This window comes from Pristiophorus japonicus, unplaced genomic scaffold (genome assembly GCF_044704955.1).
Source record: "Pristiophorus japonicus isolate sPriJap1 unplaced genomic scaffold, sPriJap1.hap1 HAP1_SCAFFOLD_2019, whole genome shotgun sequence".
NCBI lineage: Eukaryota > Metazoa > Chordata > Chondrichthyes > Pristiophoridae > Pristiophorus > Pristiophorus japonicus.
Genome location: NW_027251715.1, coordinates 15001 through 21275, shown reverse-complemented (window position 1 = coordinate 21275; position 6275 = coordinate 15001).

Sequence of the window (6275 nt, the reverse complement as noted above, 5' to 3'; positions counted from 1 at the left end):
GAATTTATTCCCTTTTTGCCCATTTTTCGGGTTTTTGGTCGGGCTTCAAAAGCGGCTGCCCGAGGCCTGGCAGAGGCCGGGGCATGGTCCCCGATCGCGCCAGGCGGCTCGCGCGACGCGATTAGGCCCCGAAAGGAGTCGGGAAATCGGCAGACCTGCCCGAGTTCAGCCCGCGGGGGCGGGGGGCAGGTCGGTTCGGCTCAAATCATTAACCAAAGCCGAGACTTGGTCTCGCTGGCGCAACCGAAGTGCCAGGCTGGATAACTCATTAACCAGAAGGCGGCTGGAGGCAGGCAGGGCTGATGGCTGAGGCCGGGTGGAGGCCACCCGCGGCCGGGAAAGTCAAAAGTCCCGTTGTGTGGAAGTCTATGAGGTCAGATTCGGCCGCCTTACCGGGCCTTCGGTTGATGGTTTCCCGCTTGGGCAAGCGAGTCGGCCCGGCAAAGTGGCCACTTGCATTTTCTGGCAAGTGTCTGCGAACAACGTTAATGAGTTGAACCTCGGCAATTGTCGGAAGTCCCGATGAAGAAATGAAAATGCCCCTTTTGCGGGGATTTGGATGCTCATGGCCGGCAGCAGGTGGCCCGACGCCCCGCCAACTTGACACTTGTCATTTCTGTCCTTGGGGGTTGGCGGGGTATCTGCACAGAGGTAGGAGGTGGCAGAATCGAGACTTGGTGAGTTTTCCAAACAAACGTCTCGAGCCTCCAGGTCTGCAGAGACCGACCAGGGCTGCCGCCCAACCGACTATTCACCCTTTTTGGGCGGGAATTTATTCCCTTTTTGCCCATTTTTCGGGTTTTTGGTCGGGCTTCAAAAGCGGCTGCCCGAGGCCTGGCAGAGGCCGGGGCATGGGCCCCGATCGCGCCAGGCGGCACGCGCGACCCGATTAGGCCCCGAAAGGAGTCTGGAAATCGGCAGACCTGCCCGACTTCAGCCCGCGGGGGCGGGGGGCAGGTCGGTTCGGCTCAAATCATTAACCAAAGCCGAGACTTGGTCTCGCTGGCGCAACCGAAGTGCCAGGCTGGATAACTCATTAACCAGAAGGCGGCTGGAGGCAGGCAGGGCTGATGGCTGAGGCCGGGTGGAGGCCACCCGCGGCCGGGAAAGTCAAAAGTCCCGTTGTGTGGAAGTCTATGAGGTCAGATTCGGCCGCCTTACCGGGCCTTCGGTTGATGGTTTCCCGCTTGGGCAAGCGAGTCGGCCCGGCAAAGTGGCCACTTGCATTTTCTGGCAAGTGTCTGCGAACAACGTTAATGAGTTGAACCTTGGAAATTGCCGGAAGTCCCGATGAAGAAATGAAAATGCCCCTTTTGCGGGGATTTGGATGCTCATGGCCGGCAGCAGGTGGCCCGACGCCCCGCCAACTTGACACTTGTCATTTCTGTCCTTGGGGGTTGGCGGGGTATCTGCACAGAGGTAGGAGGTGGCAGAATCGAGACTTGGTGAGTTTTCCAAACAAACGTCTCGAGCCTCCAGGTCTGCAGAGACCGACCAGGGCTGCCGCCCAACCGACTATTCACCCTTTTTGGGCGGGAATTTATTCCCTTTTTGCCCATTTTTCGGGTTTTTGGTCGGGCTTCAAAAGCGGCTGCCCGAGGCCTGGCAGAGGCCGGGGCATGGTCCCCGATCGCGCCAGGCGGCTCGCGCGACCCGATTAGGCCCCGAAAGGAGTCGGGAAATCGGCAGACCTGCCCGAGTTCAGCCCGGGGGGGGCGGGGGGCAGGTCGGTTCGGCTCAAATCATTAACCAAAGCCGAGACTTGGTCTCGCTGGCGCAACCGAAGTGCCAGGCTGGATAACTCATTAACCAGAAGGCGGCTGGAGGCAGGCAGGGCTGATGGCTGAGGCCGGGTGGAGGCCACCCGCGGCCGGGAAAGTCAAAAGTCCCGTTGTGTGGAAGTCTATGAGGTCAGATTCGGCCGCCTTACCGGGCCTTCGGTTGATGGTTTCCCGCTTGGGCAAGCGAGTCGGCCCGGCAAAGTGGCCACTTGCATTTTCTGGCAAGTGTCTGCGAACAACGTTAATGAGTTGAACCTCGGCAATTGTCGGAAGTCCCGATGAAGAAATGAAAATGCCCCTTTTGCGGGGATTTGGATGCTCATGGCCGGCAGCAGGTGGCCCGACGCCCCGCCAACTTGACACTTGTCATTTCTGTCCTTGGGGGTTGGCGGGGTATCTGCACAGAGGTAGGAGGTGGCAGAATCGAGACTTGGTGAGTTTTCCAAACAAACGTCTCGAGCCTCCAGGTCTGCAGAGACCGACCAGGGCTGCCGCCCAACCGACTATTCACCCTTTTTGGGCGGGAATTTATTCCCTTTTTGCCCATTTTTCGGGTTTTTGGTCGGGCTTCAAAAGCGGCTGCCCGAGGCCTGGCAGAGGCCGGGGCATGGTCCCCGATCGCGCCAGGCGGCTCGCGCGACCCGATTAGGCCCCGAAAGGAGTCGGGAAATCGGCAGACCTGCCCGAGTTCAGCCCGGGGGGGGCGGGGGGCAGGTCGGTTCGGCTCAAATCATTAACCAAAGCCGAGACTTGGTCTCGCTGGCGCAACCGAAGTGCCAGGCTGGATAACTCATTAACCAGAAGGCGGCTGGAGGCAGGCAGGGCTGATGGCTGAGGCCGGGTGGAGGCCACCCGCGGCCGGGAAAGTCAAAAGTCCCGTTGTGTGGAAGTCTATGAGGTCAGATTCGGCCGCCTTACCGGGCCTTCGGTTGATGGTTTCCCGCTTGGGCAAGCGAGTCGGCCCGGCAAAGTGGCCACTTGCATTTTCTGGCAAGTGTCTGCGAACAACGTTAATGAGTTGAACCTCGGAAATTGCCAGAAGTCCCGATGAAGAAATGAAAATGCCCCTTTTGCGGGGATTTGGATGCTCATGGCCGGCAGCAGGTGGCCCGACGCCCCGCCAACTTGACACTTGTCATTTCTGTCCTTGGGGGTTGGCGGGGTATCTGCACAGAGGTAGGAGGTGGCAGAATCGAGACTTGGTGAGTTTTCCAAACAAACGTCTCGAGCCTCCAGGTCTGCAGAGACCGACCAGGGCTGCCGCCCAACCGACTATTCACCCTTTTTGGGCGGGAATTTATTCCCTTTTTGCCCATTTTTCGGGTTTTTGGTCGGGCTTCAAAAGCGGCTGCCCGAGGCCTGGCAGAGGCCGGGGCATGGTCCCCGATCGCGCCAGGCGGCTCGCGCGACCCGATTAGGCCCCGAAAGGAGTCGGGAAATCGGCAGACCTTGCCGAGTTCAGCCCGGGGGGGGCGGGGGGCAGGTCGGTTCGGCTCAAATCATTAACCAAAGCCGAGACTTGGTCTCGCTGGCGCAACCGAAGTGCCAGGCTGGATAACTCATTAACCAGAAGGCGGCTGGAGGCAGGCAGGGCTGATGGCTGAGGCCGGGTGGAGGCCACCCGCGGCCGGGAAAGTCAAAAGTCCCGTTGTGTGGAAGTCTATGAGGTCAGATTCGGCCGCCTTACCGGGCCTTCGGTTGATGGTTTCCCGCTTGGGCAAGCGAGTCGGCCCGGCAAAGTGGCCACTTGCATTTTCTGGCAAGTGTCTGCGAACAACGTTAATGAGTTGAACCTTGGAAATTGCCGGAAGTCCCGATGAAGAAATGAAAATGCCCCTTTTGCGGGGATTTGGATGCTCATGGCCGGCAGCAGGTGGCCCGACGCCCCGCCAACTTGACACTTGTCATTTCTGTCCTTGGGGGTTGGCGGGGTATCTGCACAGAGGTAGGAGGTGGCAGAATCGAGACTTGGTGAGTTTTCCAAACAAACGTCTCGAGCCTCCAGGTCTGCAGAGACCGACCAGGGCTGCCGCCCAACCGACTATTCACCCTTTTTGGGCGGGAATTTATTCCCTTTTTGCCCATTTTTCGGGTTTTTGGTCGGGCTTCAAAAGCGGCTGCCCGAGGCCTGGCAGAGGCCGGGGCATGGTCCCCGATCGCGCCAGGCGGCTCGCGCGACCCGATTAGGCCCCGAAAGGAGTCGGGAAATCGGCAGACCTGCCCGAGTTCAGCCCGGGGGGGGCGGGGGGCAGGTCGGTTCGGCTCAAATCATTAACCAAAGCCGAGACTTGGTCTCGCTGGCGCAACCGAAGTGCCAGGCTGGATAACTCATTAACCAGAAGGCGGCTGGAGGCAGGCAGGGCTGATGGCTGAGGCCGGGTGGAGGCCACCCGCGGCCGGGAAAGTCAAAAGTCCCGTTGTGTGGAAGTCTATGAGGTCAGATTCGGCCGCCTTACCGGGCCTTCGGTTGATGGTTTCCCGCTTGGGCAAGCGAGTCGGCCCGGCAAAGTGGCCACTTGCATTTTCTGGCAAGTGTCTGCGAACAACGTTAATGAGTTGAACCTCGGAAATTGCCGGAAGTCCCGATGAAGAAATGAAAATGCCCCTTTTGCGGGGATTTGGATGCTCATGGCCGGCAGCAGGTGGCCCGACGCCCCGCCAACTTGACACTTGTCATTTCTGTCCTTGGGGGTTGGCGGGGTATCTGCACAGAGGTAGGAGGTGGCAGAATCGAGACTTGGTGAGTTTTCCAAACAAACGTCTCGAGCCTCCAGGTCTGCAGAGACCGACCAGGGCTGCCGCCCAACCGACTATTCACCCTTTTTGGGCGGGAATTTATTCCCTTTTTGCCCATTTTTCGGGTTTTTGGTCGGGCTTCAAAAGCGGCTGCCCGAGGCCTGGCAGAGGCCGGGGCATGGTCCCCGATCGCGCCAGGCGGCTCGCGCGACCCGATTAGGCCCCGAAAGGAGTCGGGAAATCGGCAGACCTGCCCGAGTTCAGCCCGGGGGGGGCGGGGGGCAGGTCGGTTCGGCTCAAATCATTAACCAAAGCCGAGACTTGGTCTCGCTGGCGCAACCGAAGTGCCAGGCTGGATAACTCATTAACCAGAAGGCGGCTGGAGGCAGGCAGGGCTGATGGCTGAGGCCGGGTGGAGGCCACCCGCGGCCGGGAAAGTCAAAAGTCCCGTTGTGTGGAAGTCTATGAGGTCAGATTCGGCCGCCTTACCGGGCCTTCGGTTGATGGTTTCCCGCTTGGGCAAGCGAGTCGGCCCGGCAAAGTGGCCACTTGCATTTTCTGGCAAGTGTCTGCGAACAACGTTAATGAGTTGAACCTTGGAAATTGCCGGAAGTCCCGATGAAGAAATGAAAATGCCCCTTTTGCGGGGATTTGGATGCTCATGGCCGGCAGCAGGTGGCCCGACGCCCCGCCAACTTGACACTTGTCATTTCTGTCCTTGGGGGTTGGCGGGGTATCTGCACAGAGGTAGGAGGTGGCAGAATCGAGACTTGGTGAGTTTTCCAAACAAACGTCTCGAGCCTCCAGGTCTGCAGAGACCGACCAGGGCTGCCGCCCAACCGACTATTCACCCTTTTTGGGCGGGAATTTATTCCCTTTTTGCCCATTTTTCGGGTTTTTGGTCGGGCTTCAAAAGCGGCTGCCCGAGGCCTGGCAGAGGCCGGGGCATGGTCCCCGATCGCGCCAGGCGGCTCGCGCGACCCGATTAGGCCCCGAAAGGAGTCGGGAAATCGGCAGACCTGCCCGAGTTCAGCCCGGGGGGGGCGGGGGGCAGGTCGGTTCGGCTCAAATCATTAACCAAAGCCGAGACTTGGTCTCGCTGGCGCAACCGAAGTGCCAGGCTGGATAACTCATTAACCAGAAGGCGGCTGGAGGCAGGCAGGGCTGATGGCTGAGGCCGGGTGGAGGCCACCCGCGGCCGGGAAAGTCAAAAGTCCCGTTGTGTGGAAGTCTATGAGGTCAGATTCGGCCGCCTTACCGGGCCTGCGGTTGATGGTTTCCCGCTTGGGCAAGCGAGTCGGCCCGGCAAAGTGGCCACTTGCATTTTCTGGCAAGTGTCTGCGAACAACGTTAATGAGTTGAACCTCGGCAATTGTCGGAAGTCCCGATGAAGAAATGAAAATGCCCCTTTTGCGGGGATTTGGATGCTCATGGCCGGCAGCAGGTGGCCCGACGCCCCGCCAACTTGACACTTGTCATTTCTGTCCTTGGGGGTTGGCGGGGTATCTGCACAGAGGTAGGAGGTGGCAGAATCGAGACTTGGTGAGTTTTCCAAACAAACGTCTCGAGCCTCCAGGTCTGCAGAGACCGACCAGGGCTGCCGCCCAACCGACTATTCACCCTTTTTGGGCGGGAATTTATTCCCTTTTTGCCCATTTTTCGGGTTTTTGGTCGGGCTTCAAAAGCGGCTGCCCGAGGCCTGGCAGAGGCCGGGGCATGGTCCCCGATCGCGCCAGGCGGCTCGCGCGACCCGATTAG